This window comes from Danio rerio, chromosome 6 (genome assembly GCF_052040795.2).
Source record: "Danio rerio strain M-AB ecotype USA chromosome 6, GRCz13ab, whole genome shotgun sequence".
NCBI classification, from domain to species: domain Eukaryota; kingdom Metazoa; phylum Chordata; class Actinopteri; order Cypriniformes; family Danionidae; genus Danio; species Danio rerio.
The window spans coordinates 22,893,776-22,910,775 of NC_141026.1; positions in this window are offsets into that span (position 1 = coordinate 22,893,776).

The window sequence follows — 17,000 nt, forward strand, 5'->3', positions numbered from 1 at the left end:
TGCAAGTGAAAATCTATGTCTCTGACTGAGTTTGCATTACTGTGATTTGACCTCTCTGCTGGCTGAGATAAGCTCATTTTCAACGTCCACTTCAGAAAGTGATAAAACCAGATCCAGCCATAAAATGCATCATTCTTTTTTGTTTTAGACAACATTTCATGCACCGTTAAACATGTTAAAGCAAGTTGCAAGTGAAAATCTATGTCTCTGACTGAGTTTGCATTACTGTGATTTGACCTCTCTGCTGGCTGAGATAAGCTCATTTTCAACGTCCAATTCAGAATGTAATAAAACCTGATCCAGCTATAAAATGCATCATTCTTTTTTGTTTTAGACAACATTTCATGCACTGTTAAACATGTTAAAGCAAGTTGCAAGTGAAAATCTATGTCTCTGACTGAGTTTGCATTACTGTGATTTGACCTCTCTGCTGGCTGAGATAAGCTCATTTTCAACGTCCAATTCAGAATGTAATAAAACCTGATCCAGCTTAAAATGCATCATTCTTTTTTGTTTTAGACAACATTTCATGCACTGTTAAACATGTTAAAGCAAGTTGCAAGTGAAAATCTATGTCTCTGACTGAGTTTGCATTACTGTGATTTGACCTCTCTGCTGGCTGAGATAAGCTCATTTTCAACGTCCAATTCAGAATGTAATAAAACCTGATCCAGCTATAAAATGCATCATTCTTTTTTGTTTTAGACAACATTTCATGCACTGTTAAACATGTTAAAGCAAGTTGCAAGTGAAAATCTATGTCTCTGACTGAGTTTGCATTACTGTGATTTGACCTCTCTGCTGGCTGAGATAAGCTCATTTTCAACGTCCAATTCAGAAAGTGATAAAACCTGATCCAGCCATAAAATGGATCATTCTTTTTTGTTTTAGACAACATTTCATGCACTGTTAAACATGTTAAGGCAAGTTGCAAGTGAAAATCTATGTCTCTGACTGAGTTTGCATTACTGTGATTTGACCTCTCTGCTGGCTGAGATAAGCTCATTTTCAACGTCCAATTCAGAATGTAATAAAACCAGATCCAGCCATAAAATGCATTATTCTTTTTTGTTTTAGACAACATTTCATGCACTGTTAAACATGTTAAGGCAAGTTGCAAGTGAAAATCTATGTCTCTAACTGAGTTTGCATTACTGTGATTTGACCTCTCTGCTGGCTGAGATAAGCTCATTTTCAACGTCCAATTCAGAATGTAATAAAACCTGATCCAGCTTAAAATGCATCATTCTTTTTTGTTTTAGACAACATTTCATGCACTGTTAAACATGTTAAAGCAAGTTGCAAGTGAAAATCTATGTCTCTGACTGAGTTTGCATTACTGTGATTTGACCTCTCTGCTGGCTGAGATAAGCTCATTTTCAACGTCCAATTCAGAATATAATAAAACCTGATCCAGCTATAAAATGCATCATTCTTTTTTGTTTTAGACAACATTTCATGCACTGTTAAACATGTTAAAGCAAGTTGCAAGTGAAAATCTATGTCTCTGACTGAGTTTGCATTACTGTGATTTGACCTCTCTGCTGGCTGAGATAAGCTCATTTTCAACGTCCAATTCAGAATGTAATAAAACCAGATCCAGCCATAAAATGCATCATTCTTTTTTGTTTTAGACAACATTTCATGCACTGTTAAACATGTTAAAGCAAGTTGCAAGTGAAAATCTATGTCTCTGACTGAGTTTGCATTACTGTGATTTGACCTCTCTGCTGGCTGAGATAAGCTCATTTTCAACGTCCAATTCAGAATATAATAAAACCTGATCCAGCTATAAAATGCATCATTCTTTTTTGTTTTAGACAACATTTCATGCACTGTTAAACATGTTAAAGCAAGTTGCAAGTGAAAATCTATGTCTCTGACTGAGTTTGCATTACTGTGATTTGACCTCTCTGCTGGCTGAGATAAGCTCATTTTCAACGTCCAATTCAGAATGTAATAAAACCTGATCCAGCCATAAAATGCATAGTTCTTTTTTGTTTTAGACAACATTTCATGCACTGTTAAACATGTTAAAGCAAGTTGCAAGTGAAAATCTATGTCTCTGACTGAGTTTGCATTACTGTGATTTGACCTCTCTGCTGGCTGAGATAAGCTCATTTTCAACGTCCAATTCAGAATGTAATAAAACCTGATCCAGCTATAAAATGCATCATTCTTTTTTGTTTTAGACAACATTTCATGCACTGTTAAACATGTTAAAGCAAGTTGCAAGTGAAAATCTATGTCTCTGACTGAGTTTGCATTACTGTGATTTGACCTCTCTGCTGGCTGAGATAAGCTCATTTTCAACGTCCAATTCAGAAAGTGATAAAAACAGATCCAGCCATAAAATGGATCATTCTTTTTTGTTTTAGACAACATTTCATGCACTGTTAAACATGTTAAAGCAAGTTGCAAGTGAAAATCTATGTCTCTGACTGAGTTTGCATTACTGTGATTTGACCTCTCTGCTGGCTGAGATAAACTCATTTTCAACGTCCAATTCAGAATATAATAAAACCTGATCCAGCTATAAAATGCATCATTCTTTTTTGTTTTAGACAACATTTCATGCACTGTTAAACATGTTAAGGCAAGTTGCAAGTGAAAATCTGTCTCTGACTGAGTTTGCATTACTGTGATTTGACCTCTCTGCTGGCTGAGATAAGCTCATTTTCAACGTCCAATTCAGAATGTAATAAAACCTGATCCAGCCATAAAATGCATCATTCTTTTTTGTTTTAGACAACATTTCATGCACTGTTAAACATGTTAAGGCAAGTTGCAAGTGAAAATCTATGTGTCTGACTGAGTTTGCATTACTGTGATTTGACCTCTCTGCTGGCTGAGATAAGCTCATTTTCAACGTCCAATTCAGAATGTAATAAAACCTGATCCAGCCATAAAATGCATAGTTCTTTTTTGTTTTAGACAACATTTCATGCACTGTTAAACATGTTAAAGCAAGTTGCAAGTGAAAATCTATGTCTCTGACTGAGTTTGCATTACTGTGATTTGACCTCTCTGCTGGCTGAGATAAGCTCATTTTCAACGTCCAATTCAGAATGTAATAAAACCTGATCCAGCTATAAAATGCATCATTCTTTTTTGTTTTAGACAACATTTCATGCACTGTTAAACATGTTAAAGCAAGTTGCAAGTGAAAATCTATGTCTCTGACTGAGTTTGCATTACTGTGATTTGACCTCTCTGCTGGCTGAGATAAGCTCATTTTCAACGTCCAATTCAGAAAGTGATAAAAACAGATCCAGCCATAAAATGGATCATTCTTTTTTGTTTTAGACAACATTTCATGCACTGTTAAACATGTTAAAGCAAGTTGCAAGTGAAAATCTATGTCTCTGACTGAGTTTGCATTACTGTGATTTGACCTCTCTGCTGGCTGAGATAAACTCATTTTCAACGTCCAATTCAGAATATAATAAAACCTGATCCAGCTATAAAATGCATCATTCTTTTTTGTTTTAGACAACATTTCATGCACTGTTAAACATGTTAAGGCAAGTTGCAAGTGAAAATCTGTCTCTGACTGAGTTTGCATTACTGTGATTTGACCTCTCTGCTGGCTGAGATAAGCTCATTTTCAACGTCCAATTCAGAATGTAATAAAACCTGATCCAGCCATAAAATGCATCATTCTTTTTTGTTTTAGACAACATTTCATGCACTGTTAAACATGTTAAGGCAAGTTGCAAGTGAAAATCTATGTGTCTGACTGAGTTTGCATTACTGTGATTTGACCTCTCTGCTGGCTGAGATAAGCTCATTTTCAACGTCCAATTCAGAATGTAATAAAACCTGATCCAGCTTAAAATGCATCATTCTTTTTTGTTTTAGACAACATTTCATGCACTGTTAAACATGTTAAAGCAAGTTGCAAGTGAAAATCTATGTCTCTGACTGAGTTTGCATTACTGTGATTTGACCTCTCTGCTGGCTGAGATAAGCTCATTTTCAACGTCCAATTCAGAATGTAATAAAACCTGATCCAGCTTAAAATGCATCATTCTTTTTTGTTTTAGACAACATTTCATGCACTGTTAAACATGTTAAAGCAAGTTGCAAGTGAAAATCTAGGTCTCTGACTGAGTTTGCATTACTGTGATTTGACCTCTCTGCTGGCTGAGATAAGCTCATTTTCAACGTCCAATTCAGAATGTAATAAAACCAGATCCAGCCATAAAATGCATCATTCTTTTTTGTTTTAGACAACATTTCATGCACTGTTAAACATGTTAAGGCAAGTTGCAAGTGAAAATCTATGTCTCTGACTGAGTTTGCATTACTGTGATTTGACCTCTCTGCTGGCTGAGATAAGCTCATTTTCAACGTCCAATTCAGAATGTAATAAAACCAGATCCAGCCATAAAATGCATCATTCTTTTTTGTTTTAGACAACATTTCATGCACTGTTAAACATGTTAAAGCAAGTTGCAAGTGAAAATCTATGTCTCTGACTGAGTTTGCATTACTGTGATTTGACCTCTCTGCTGGCTGAGATAAGCTCATTTTCAACGTCCAATTCAGAATGTAATAAAACCTGATCCAGCTTAAAATGCATCATTCTTTTTTGTTTTAGACAACATTTCATGCACTGTTAAACATGTTAAAGCAAGTTGCAAGTGAAAATCTATGTCTCTGACTGAGTTTGCATTACTGTGATTTGACCTCTCTGCTGGCTGAGATAAGCTCATTTTCAACGTCCAATTCAGAATGTAATAAAACCTGATCCAGCTTAAAATGCATCATTCTTTTTTGTTTTAGACAACATTTCATGCACTGTTAAACATGTTAAAGCAAGTTGCAAGTGAAAATCTAGGTCTCTGACTGAGTTTGCATTACTGTGATTTGACCTCTCTGCTGGCTGAGATAAGCTCATTTTCAACGTCCAATTCAGAATGTAATAAAACCAGATCCAGCCATAAAATGCATCATTCTTTTTTGTTTTAGACAACATTTCATGCACTGTTAAACATGTTAAAGCAAGTTGCAAGTGAAAATCTATGTCTCTGACTGAGTTTGCATTACTGTGATTTGACCTCTCTGCTGGCTGAGATAAGCTCATTTTCAACGTCCACTTCAGAAAGTGATAAAACCAGATCCAGCCATAAAATGCATCATTCTTTTTTGTTTTAGACAACATTTCATGCACCGTTAAACATGTTAAAGCAAGTTGCAAGTGAAAATCTATGTCTCTGACTGAGTTTGCATTACTGTGATTTGACCTCTCTGCTGGCTGAGATAAGCTCATTTTCAACGTCCAATTCAGAATGTAATAAAACCTGATCCAGCTATAAAATGCATCATTCTTTTTTGTTTTAGACAACATTTCATGCACTGTTAAACATGTTAAAGCAAGTTGCAAGTGAAAATCTATGTCTCTGACTGAGTTTGCATTACTGTGATTTGACCTCTCTGCTGGCTGAGATAAGCTCATTTTCAACGTCCAATTCAGAATGTAATAAAACCTGATCCAGCTTAAAATGCATCATTCTTTTTTGTTTTAGACAACATTTCATGCACTGTTAAACATGTTAAAGCAAGTTGCAAGTGAAAATCTATGTCTCTGACTGAGTTTGCATTACTGTGATTTGACCTCTCTGCTGGCTGAGATAAGCTCATTTTCAACGTCCAATTCAGAATGTAATAAAACCTGATCCAGCTATAAAATGCATCATTCTTTTTTGTTTTAGACAACATTTCATGCACTGTTAAACATGTTAAAGCAAGTTGCAAGTGAAAATCTATGTCTCTGACTGAGTTTGCATTACTGTGATTTGACCTCTCTGCTGGCTGAGATAAGCTCATTTTCAACGTCCAATTCAGAAAGTGATAAAACCTGATCCAGCCATAAAATGGATCATTCTTTTTTGTTTTAGACAACATTTCATGCACTGTTAAACATGTTAAGGCAAGTTGCAAGTGAAAATCTATGTCTCTGACTGAGTTTGCATTACTGTGATTTGACCTCTCTGCTGGCTGAGATAAGCTCATTTTCAACGTCCAATTCAGAATGTAATAAAACCAGATCCAGCCATAAAATGCATTATTCTTTTTTGTTTTAGACAACATTTCATGCACTGTTAAACATGTTAAGGCAAGTTGCAAGTGAAAATCTATGTCTCTAACTGAGTTTGCATTACTGTGATTTGACCTCTCTGCTGGCTGAGATAAGCTCATTTTCAACGTCCAATTCAGAATGTAATAAAACCTGATCCAGCTTAAAATGCATCATTCTTTTTTGTTTTAGACAACATTTCATGCACTGTTAAACATGTTAAAGCAAGTTGCAAGTGAAAATCTATGTCTCTGACTGAGTTTGCATTACTGTGATTTGACCTCTCTGCTGGCTGAGATAAGCTCATTTTCAACGTCCAATTCAGAATATAATAAAACCTGATCCAGCTATAAAATGCATCATTCTTTTTTGTTTTAGACAACATTTCATGCACTGTTAAACATGTTAAAGCAAGTTGCAAGTGAAAATCTATGTCTCTGACTGAGTTTGCATTACTGTGATTTGACCTCTCTGCTGGCTGAGATAAGCTCATTTTCAACGTCCAATTCAGAATGTAATAAAACCAGATCCAGCCATAAAATGCATCATTCTTTTTTGTTTTAGACAACATTTCATGCACTGTTAAACATGTTAAAGCAAGTTGCAAGTGAAAATCTATGTCTCTGACTGAGTTTGCATTACTGTGATTTGACCTCTCTGCTGGCTGAGATAAGCTCATTTTCAACGTCCAATTCAGAATATAATAAAACCTGATCCAGCTATAAAATGCATCATTCTTTTTTGTTTTAGACAACATTTCATGCACTGTTAAACATGTTAAAGCAAGTTGCAAGTGAAAATCTATGTCTCTGACTGAGTTTGCATTACTGTGATTTGACCTCTCTGCTGGCTGAGATAAGCTCATTTTCAACGTCCAATTCAGAATGTAATAAAACCTGATCCAGCCATAAAATGCATAGTTCTTTTTTGTTTTAGACAACATTTCATGCACTGTTAAACATGTTAAAGCAAGTTGCAAGTGAAAATCTATGTCTCTGACTGAGTTTGCATTACTGTGATTTGACCTCTCTGCTGGCTGAGATAAGCTCATTTTCAACGTCCAATTCAGAATGTAATAAAACCTGATCCAGCTATAAAATGCATCATTCTTTTTTGTTTTAGACAACATTTCATGCACTGTTAAACATGTTAAAGCAAGTTGCAAGTGAAAATCTATGTCTCTGACTGAGTTTGCATTACTGTGATTTGACCTCTCTGCTGGCTGAGATAAGCTCATTTTCAACGTCCAATTCAGAAAGTGATAAAAACAGATCCAGCCATAAAATGGATCATTCTTTTTTGTTTTAGACAACATTTCATGCACTGTTAAACATGTTAAAGCAAGTTGCAAGTGAAAATCTATGTCTCTGACTGAGTTTGCATTACTGTGATTTGACCTCTCTGCTGGCTGAGATAAACTCATTTTCAACGTCCAATTCAGAATATAATAAAACCTGATCCAGCTATAAAATGCATCATTCTTTTTTGTTTTAGACAACATTTCATGCACTGTTAAACATGTTAAGGCAAGTTGCAAGTGAAAATCTGTCTCTGACTGAGTTTGCATTACTGTGATTTGACCTCTCTGCTGGCTGAGATAAGCTCATTTTCAACGTCCAATTCAGAATGTAATAAAACCTGATCCAGCCATAAAATGCATCATTCTTTTTTGTTTTAGACAACATTTCATGCACTGTTAAACATGTTAAGGCAAGTTGCAAGTGAAAATCTATGTGTCTGACTGAGTTTGCATTACTGTGATTTGACCTCTCTGCTGGCTGAGATAAGCTCATTTTCAACGTCCAATTCAGAATGTAATAAAACCTGATCCAGCTTAAAATGCATCATTCTTTTTTGTTTTAGACAACATTTCATGCACTGTTAAACATGTTAAAGCAAGTTGCAAGTGAAAATCTATGTCTCTGACTGAGTTTGCATTACTGTGATTTGACCTCTCTGCTGGCTGAGATAAGCTCATTTTCAACGTCCAATTCAGAATGTAATAAAACCTAATCCAGCTTAAAATGCATCATTCTTTTTTGTTTTAGACAACATTTCATGCACTGTTAAACATGTTAAAGCAAGTTGCAAGTGAAAATCTAGGTCTCTGACTGAGTTTGCATTACTGTGATTTGACCTCTCTGCTGGCTGAGATAAGCTCATTTTCAACGTCCAATTCAGAATGTAATAAAACCAGATCCAGCCATAAAATGCATCATTCTTTTTTGTTTTAGACAACATTTCATGCACTGTTAAACATGTTAAGGCAAGTTGCAAGTGAAAATCTATGTCTCTGACTGAGTTTGCATTACTGTGATTTGACCTCTCTGCTGGCTGAGATAAGCTCATTTTCAACGTCCAATTCAGAATGTAATAAAACCAGATCCAGCCATAAAATGCATCATTCTTTTTTGTTTTAGACAACATTTCATGCACCGTTAAACATGTTAAAGCAAGTTGCAAGTGAAAATCTATGTCTCTGACTGAGTTTGCATTACTGTGATTTGACCTCTCTGCTGGCTGAGATAAGCTCATTTTCAACGTCCAATTCAGAATATAATAAAACCTGATCCAGCTATAAAATGCATCATTCTTTTTTGTTTTAGACAACATTTCATGCACTGTTAAACATGTTAAAGCAAGTTGCAAGTGAAAATCTATGTCTCTGACTGAGTTTGCATTACTGTGATTTGACCTCTCTGCTGGCTGAGATAAGCTCATTTTCAACGTCCAATTCAGAATGTAATAAAACCTGATCCAGCCATAAAATGCATCATTCTTTTTTGTTTTAGACAACATTTCATGCACTGTTAAACATGTTAAAGCAAGTTGCAAGTGAAAATCTATGTCTCTGACTGAGTTTGCATTACTGTGATTTGACCTCTCTGCTGGCTGAGATAAGCTCATTTTCAACGTCCAATTCAGAATATAATAAAACCTGATCCAGCTATAAAATGCATCATTCTTTTTTGTTTTAGACAACATTTCATGCACTGTTAAACATGTTAAAGCAAGTTGCAAGTGAAAATCTATGTCTCTGACTGAGTTTGCATTACTGTGATTTGACCTCTCTGCTGGCTGAGATAAGCTCATTTTCAACGTCCAATTCAGAATGTAATAAAACCAGATCCAGCCATAAAATGCATCATTCTTTTTTGTTTTAGACAACATTTCATGCACTGTTAAACATGTTAAAGCAAGTTGCAAGTGAAAATCTATGTCTCTGACTGAGTTTGCATTACTGTGATTTGACCTCTCTGCTGGCTGAGATAAGCTCATTTTCAACGTCCAATTCAGAATGTAATAAAACCTGATCCAGCTTAAAATGCATCATTCTTTTTTGTTTTAGACAACATTTCATGCACTGTTAAACATGTTAAAGCAAGTTGCAAGTGAAAATCTATGTCTCTGACTGAGTTTGCATTACTGTGATTTGACCTCTCTGCTGGCTGAGATAAGCTCATTTTCAACGTCCAATTCAGAATATAATAAAACCTGATCCAGCTATAAAATGCATCATTCTTTTTTGTTTTAGACAACATTTCATGCACTGTTAAACATGTTAAAGCAAGTTGCAAGTGAAAATCTATGTCTCTGACTGAGTTTGCATTACTGTGATTTGACCTCTCTGCTGGCTGAGATAAGCTCATTTTCAACGTCCAATTCAGAATGTAATAAAACCAGATCCAGCCATAAAATGCATCATTCTTTTTTGTTTTAGACAACATTTCATGCACTGTTAAACATGTTAAAGCAAGTTGCAAGTGAAAATCTATGTCTCTGACTGAGTTTGCATTACTGTGATTTGACCTCTCTGCTGGCTGAGATAAGCTCATTTTCAACGTCCAATTCAGAATATAATAAAACCTGATCCAGCTATAAAATGCATCATTCTTTTTTGTTTTAGACAACATTTCATGCACTGTTAAACATGTTAAAGCAAGTTGCAAGTGAAAATCTATGTCTCTGACTGAGTTTGCATTACTGTGATTTGACCTCTCTGCTGGCTGAGATAAGCTCATTTTCAACGTCCAATTCAGAATGTAATAAAACCTGATCCAGCCATAAAATGCATAGTTCTTTTTTGTTTTAGACAACATTTCATGCACTGTTAAACATGTTAAAGCAAGTTGCAAGTGAAAATCTATGTCTCTGACTGAGTTTGCATTACTGTGATTTGACCTCTCTGCTGGCTGAGATAAGCTCATTTTCAACGTCCAATTCAGAATGTAATAAAACCTGATCCAGCTATAAAATGCATCATTCTTTTTTGTTTTAGACAACATTTCATGCACTGTTAAACATGTTAAAGCAAGTTGCAAGTGAAAATCTATGTCTCTGACTGAGTTTGCATTACTGTGATTTGACCTCTCTGCTGGCTGAGATAAGCTCATTTTCAACGTCCAATTCAGAAAGTGATAAAAACAGATCCAGCCATAAAATGGATCATTCTTTTTTGTTTTAGACAACATTTCATGCACTGTTAAACATGTTAAAGCAAGTTGCAAGTGAAAATCTATGTCTCTGACTGAGTTTGCATTACTGTGATTTGACCTCTCTGCTGGCTGAGATAAACTCATTTTCAACGTCCAATTCAGAATATAATAAAACCTGATCCAGCTATAAAATGCATCATTCTTTTTTGTTTTAGACAACATTTCATGCACTGTTAAACATGTTAAGGCAAGTTGCAAGTGAAAATCTGTCTCTGACTGAGTTTGCATTACTGTGATTTGACCTCTCTGCTGGCTGAGATAAGCTCATTTTCAACGTCCAATTCAGAATGTAATAAAACCTGATCCAGCCATAAAATGCATCATTCTTTTTTGTTTTAGACAACATTTCATGCACTGTTAAACATGTTAAGGCAAGTTGCAAGTGAAAATCTATGTGTCTGACTGAGTTTGCATTACTGTGATTTGACCTCTCTGCTGGCTGAGATAAGCTCATTTTCAACGTCCAATTCAGAATGTAATAAAACCTGATCCAGCTTAAAATGCATCATTCTTTTTTGTTTTAGACAACATTTCATGCACTGTTAAACATGTTAAAGCAAGTTGCAAGTGAAAATCTATGTCTCTGACTGAGTTTGCATTACTGTGATTTGACCTCTCTGCTGGCTGAGATAAGCTCATTTTCAACGTCCAATTCAGAATGTAATAAAACCTGATCCAGCTTAAAATGCATCATTCTTTTTTGTTTTAGACAACATTTCATGCACTGTTAAACATGTTAAAGCAAGTTGCAAGTGAAAATCTAGGTCTCTGACTGAGTTTGCATTACTGTGATTTGACCTCTCTGCTGGCTGAGATAAGCTCATTTTCAACGTCCAATTCAGAATGTAATAAAACCAGATCCAGCCATAAAATGCATCATTCTTTTTTGTTTTAGACAACATTTCATGCACTGTTAAACATGTTAAGGCAAGTTGCAAGTGAAAATCTATGTCTCTGACTGAGTTTGCATTACTGTGATTTGACCTCTCTGCTGGCTGAGATAAGCTCATTTTCAACGTCCAATTCAGAATGTAATAAAACCAGATCCAGCCATAAAATGCATCATTCTTTTTTGTTTTAGACAACATTTCATGCACTGTTAAACATGTTAAAGCAAGTTGCAAGTGAAAATCTATGTCTCTGACTGAGTTTGCATTACTGTGATTTGACCTCTCTGCTGGCTGAGATAAGCTCATTTTCAACGTCCAATTCAGAATGTAATAAAACCTGATCCAGCTTAAAATGCATCATTCTTTTTTGTTTTAGACAACATTTCATGCACTGTTAAACATGTTAAAGCAAGTTGCAAGTGAAAATCTATGTCTCTGACTGAGTTTGCATTACTGTGATTTGACCTCTCTGCTGGCTGAGATAAGCTCATTTTCAACGTCCAATTCAGAATGTAATAAAACCTGATCCAGCTTAAAATGCATCATTCTTTTTTGTTTTAGACAACATTTCATGCACTGTTAAACATGTTAAAGCAAGTTGCAAGTGAAAATCTAGGTCTCTGACTGAGTTTGCATTACTGTGATTTGACCTCTCTGCTGGCTGAGATAAGCTCATTTTCAACGTCCAATTCAGAATGTAATAAAACCAGATCCAGCCATAAAATGCATCATTCTTTTTTGTTTTAGACAACATTTCATGCACTGTTAAACATGTTAAAGCAAGTTGCAAGTGAAAATCTATGTCTCTGACTGAGTTTGCATTACTGTGATTTGACCTCTCTGCTGGCTGAGATAAGCTCATTTTCAACGTCCACTTCAGAAAGTGATAAAACCAGATCCAGCCATAAAATGCATCATTCTTTTTTGTTTTAGACAACATTTCATGCACCGTTAAACATGTTAAAGCAAGTTGCAAGTGAAAATCTATGTCTCTGACTGAGTTTGCATTACTGTGATTTGACCTCTCTGCTGGCTGAGATAAGCTCATTTTCAACGTCCAATTCAGAATGTAATAAAACCTGATCCAGCTATAAAATGCATCATTCTTTTTTGTTTTAGACAACATTTCATGCACTGTTAAACATGTTAAAGCAAGTTGCAAGTGAAAATCTATGTCTCTGACTGAGTTTGCATTACTGTGATTTGACCTCTCTGCTGGCTGAGATAAGCTCATTTTCAACGTCCAATTCAGAATGTAATAAAACCTGATCCAGCTTAAAATGCATCATTCTTTTTTGTTTTAGACAACATTTCATGCACTGTTAAACATGTTAAAGCAAGTTGCAAGTGAAAATCTATGTCTCTGACTGAGTTTGCATTACTGTGATTTGACCTCTCTGCTGGCTGAGATAAGCTCATTTTCAACGTCCAATTCAGAATGTAATAAAACCTGATCCAGCTATAAAATGCATCATTCTTTTTTGTTTTAGACAACATTTCATGCACTGTTAAACATGTTAAAGCAAGTTGCAAGTGAAAATCTATGTCTCTGACTGAGTTTGCATTACTGTGATTTGACCTCTCTGCTGGCTGAGATAAGCTCATTTTCAACGTCCAATTCAGAAAGTGATAAAACCTGATCCAGCCATAAAATGGATCATTCTTTTTTGTTTTAGACAACATTTCATGCACTGTTAAACATGTTAAGGCAAGTTGCAAGTGAAAATCTATGTCTCTGACTGAGTTTGCATTACTGTGATTTGACCTCTCTGCTGGCTGAGATAAGCTCATTTTCAACGTCCAATTCAGAATGTAATAAAACCAGATCCAGCCATAAAATGCATTATTCTTTTTTGTTTTAGACAACATTTCATGCACTGTTAAACATGTTAAGGCAAGTTGCAAGTGAAAATCTATGTCTCTAACTGAGTTTGCATTACTGTGATTTGACCTCTCTGCTGGCTGAGATAAGCTCATTTTCAACGTCCAATTCAGAATGTAATAAAACCTGATCCAGCTTAAAATGCATCATTCTTTTTTGTTTTAGACAACATTTCATGCACTGTTAAACATGTTAAAGCAAGTTGCAAGTGAAAATCTATGTCTCTGACTGAGTTTGCATTACTGTGATTTGACCTCTCTGCTGGCTGAGATAAGCTCATTTTCAACGTCCAATTCAGAATATAATAAAACCTGATCCAGCTATAAAATGCATCATTCTTTTTTGTTTTAGACAACATTTCATGCACTGTTAAACATGTTAAAGCAAGTTGCAAGTGAAAATCTATGTCTCTGACTGAGTTTGCATTACTGTGATTTGACCTCTCTGCTGGCTGAGATAAGCTCATTTTCAACGTCCAATTCAGAATGTAATAAAACCAGATCCAGCCATAAAATGCATCATTCTTTTTTGTTTTAGACAACATTTCATGCACTGTTAAACATGTTAAAGCAAGTTGCAAGTGAAAATCTATGTCTCTGACTGAGTTTGCATTACTGTGATTTGAGCTCTCTGCTGGCTGAGATAAGCTCATTTTCAACGTCCAATTCAGAAAGTGATAAAAACAGATCCAGCCATAAAATGGATCATTCTTTTTTGTTTTAGACAACATTTCATGCACTGTTAAACATGTTAAAGCAAGTTGCAAGTGAAAATCTATGTCTCTGACTGAGTTTGCATTACTGTGATTTGACCTCTCTGCTGGCTGAGATAAACTCATTTTCAACGTCCAATTCAGAATATAATAAAACCTGATCCAGCTATAAAATGCATCATTCTTTTTTGTTTTAGACAACATTTCATGCACTGTTAAACATGTTAAGGCAAGTTGCAAGTGAAAATCTGTCTCTGACTGAGTTTGCATTACTGTGATTTGACCTCTCTGCTGGCTGAGATAAGCTCATTTTCAACGTCCAATTCAGAATGTAATAAAACCTGATCCAGCCATAAAATGCATCATTCTTTTTTGTTTTAGACAACATTTCATGCACTGTTAAACATGTTAAGGCAAGTTGCAAGTGAAAATCTATGTGTCTGACTGAGTTTGCATTACTGTGGTTTGACCTCTCTGCTGGCTGAGATAAGCTCATTTTCAACGTCCAATTCAGAATGTAATAAAACCTGATCCAGCTTAAAATGCATCATTCTTTTTTGTTTTAGACAACATTTCATGCACTGTTAAACATGTTAAAGCAAGTTGCAAGTGAAAATCTATGTCTCTGACTGAGTTTGCATTACTGTGATTTGACCTCTCTGCTGGCTGAGATAAGCTCATTTTCAACGTCCAATTCAGAATGTAATAAAACCTGATCCAGCTTAAAATGCATCATTCTTTTTTGTTTTAGACAACATTTCATGCACTGTTAAACATGTTAAAGCAAGTTGCAAGTGAAAATCTAGGTCTCTGACTGAGTTTGCATTACTGTGATTTGACCTCTCTGCTGGCTGAGATAAGCTCATTTTCAACGTCCAATTCAGAATGTAATAAAACCAGATCCAGCCATAAAATGCATCATTCTTTTTTGTTTTAGACAACATTTCATGCACTGTTAAACATGTTAAGGCAAGTTGCAAGTGAAAATCTATGTCTCTGACTGAGTTTGCATTACTGTGATTTGACCTCTCTGCTGGCTGAGATAAGCTCATTTTCAACGTCCAATTCAGAATGTAATAAAACCAGATCCAGCCATAAAATGCATCATTCTTTTTTGTTTTAGACAACATTTCATGCACTGTTAAACATGTTAAAGCAAGTTGCAAGTGAAAATCTATGTCTCTGACTGAGTTTGCATTACTGTGATTTGACCTCTCTGCTGGCTGAGATAAGCTCATTTTCAACGTCCAATTCAGAATGTAATAAAACCTGATCCAGCTTAAAATGCATCATTCTTTTTTGTTTTAGACAACATTTCATGCACTGTTAAACATGTTAAAGCAAGTTGCAAGTGAAAATCTATGTCTCTGACTGAGTTTGCATTACTGTGATTTGACCTCTCTGCTGGCTGAGATAAGCTCATTTTCAACGTCCAATTCAGAATGTAATAAAACCTGATCCAGCTTAAAATGCATCATTCTTTTTTGTTTTAGACAACATTTCATGCACTGTTAAACATGTTAAAGCAAGTTGCAAGTGAAAATCTAGGTCTCTGACTGAGTTTGCATTACTGTGATTTGACCTCTCTGCTGGCTGAGATAAGCTCATTTTCAACGTCCAATTCAGAATGTAATAAAACCAGATCCAGCCATAAAATGCATCATTCTTTTTTGTTTTAGACAACATTTCATGCACTGTTAAACATGTTAAAGCAAGTTGCAAGTGAAAATCTATGTCTCTGACTGAGTTTGCATTACTGTGATTTGACCTCTCTGCTGGCTGAGATAAGCTCATTTTCAACGTCCAATTCAGAAAGTGATAAAACCAGATCCAGCCATAAAATGCATCATTCTTTTTTGTTTTAGACAACATTTCATGCACCGTTAAACATGTTAAAGCAAGTTGCAAGTGAAAATCTATGTCTCTGACTGAGTTTGCATTACTGTGATTTGACCTCTCTGCTGGCTGAGATAAGCTCATTTTCAACGTCCAATTCAGAATATAATAAAACCTGATCCAGCTATAAAATGCATCATTCTTTTTTGTTTTAGACAACATTTCATGCACTGTTAAACATGTTAAAGCAAGTTGCAAGTGAAAATCTATGTCTCTGACTGAGTTTGCATTACTGTGATTTGACCTCTCTGCTGGCTGAGATAAGCTCATTTTCAACGTCCAATTCAGAATGTAATAAAACCTGATCCAGCCATAAAATGCATCATTCTTTTTTGTTTTAGACAACATTTCATGCACTGTTAAACATGTTAAAGCAAGTTGCAAGTGAAAATCTATGTCTCTGACTGAGTTTGCATTACTGTGATTTGACCTCTCTGCTGGCTGAGATAAGCTCATTTTCAACGTCCAATTCAGAATGTAATAAAACCAGATCCAGCCATAAAATGCATCATTCTTTTTTGTTTTAGACAACATTTCATGCACTGTTAAACATGTTAAAGCAAGTTGCAAGTGAAAATCTATGTCTCTGACTGAGTTTGCATTACTGTGATTTGACCTCTCTGCTGGCTGAGATAAGCTCATTTTCAACGTCCAATTCAGAATGTAATAAAACCTGATCCAGCTTAAAATGCATCATTCTTTTTTGTTTTAGACAACATTTCATGCACTGTTAAACATGTTAAAGCAAGTTGCAAGTGAAAATCTATGTCTCTGACTGAGTTTGCATTACTGTGATTTGACCTCTCTGCTGGCTGAGATAAGCTCATTTTCAACGTCCAATTCAGAATATAATAAAACCTGATCCAGCTATAAAATGCATCATTCTTTTTTGTTTTAGACAACATTTCATGCACTGTTAAACATGTTAAAGCAAGTTGCAAGTGAAAATCTATGTCTCTGACTGAGTTTGCATTACTGTGATTTGACCTCTCTGCTGGCTGAGATAAGCTCATTTTCAACGTCCAATTCAGAATGTAATAAA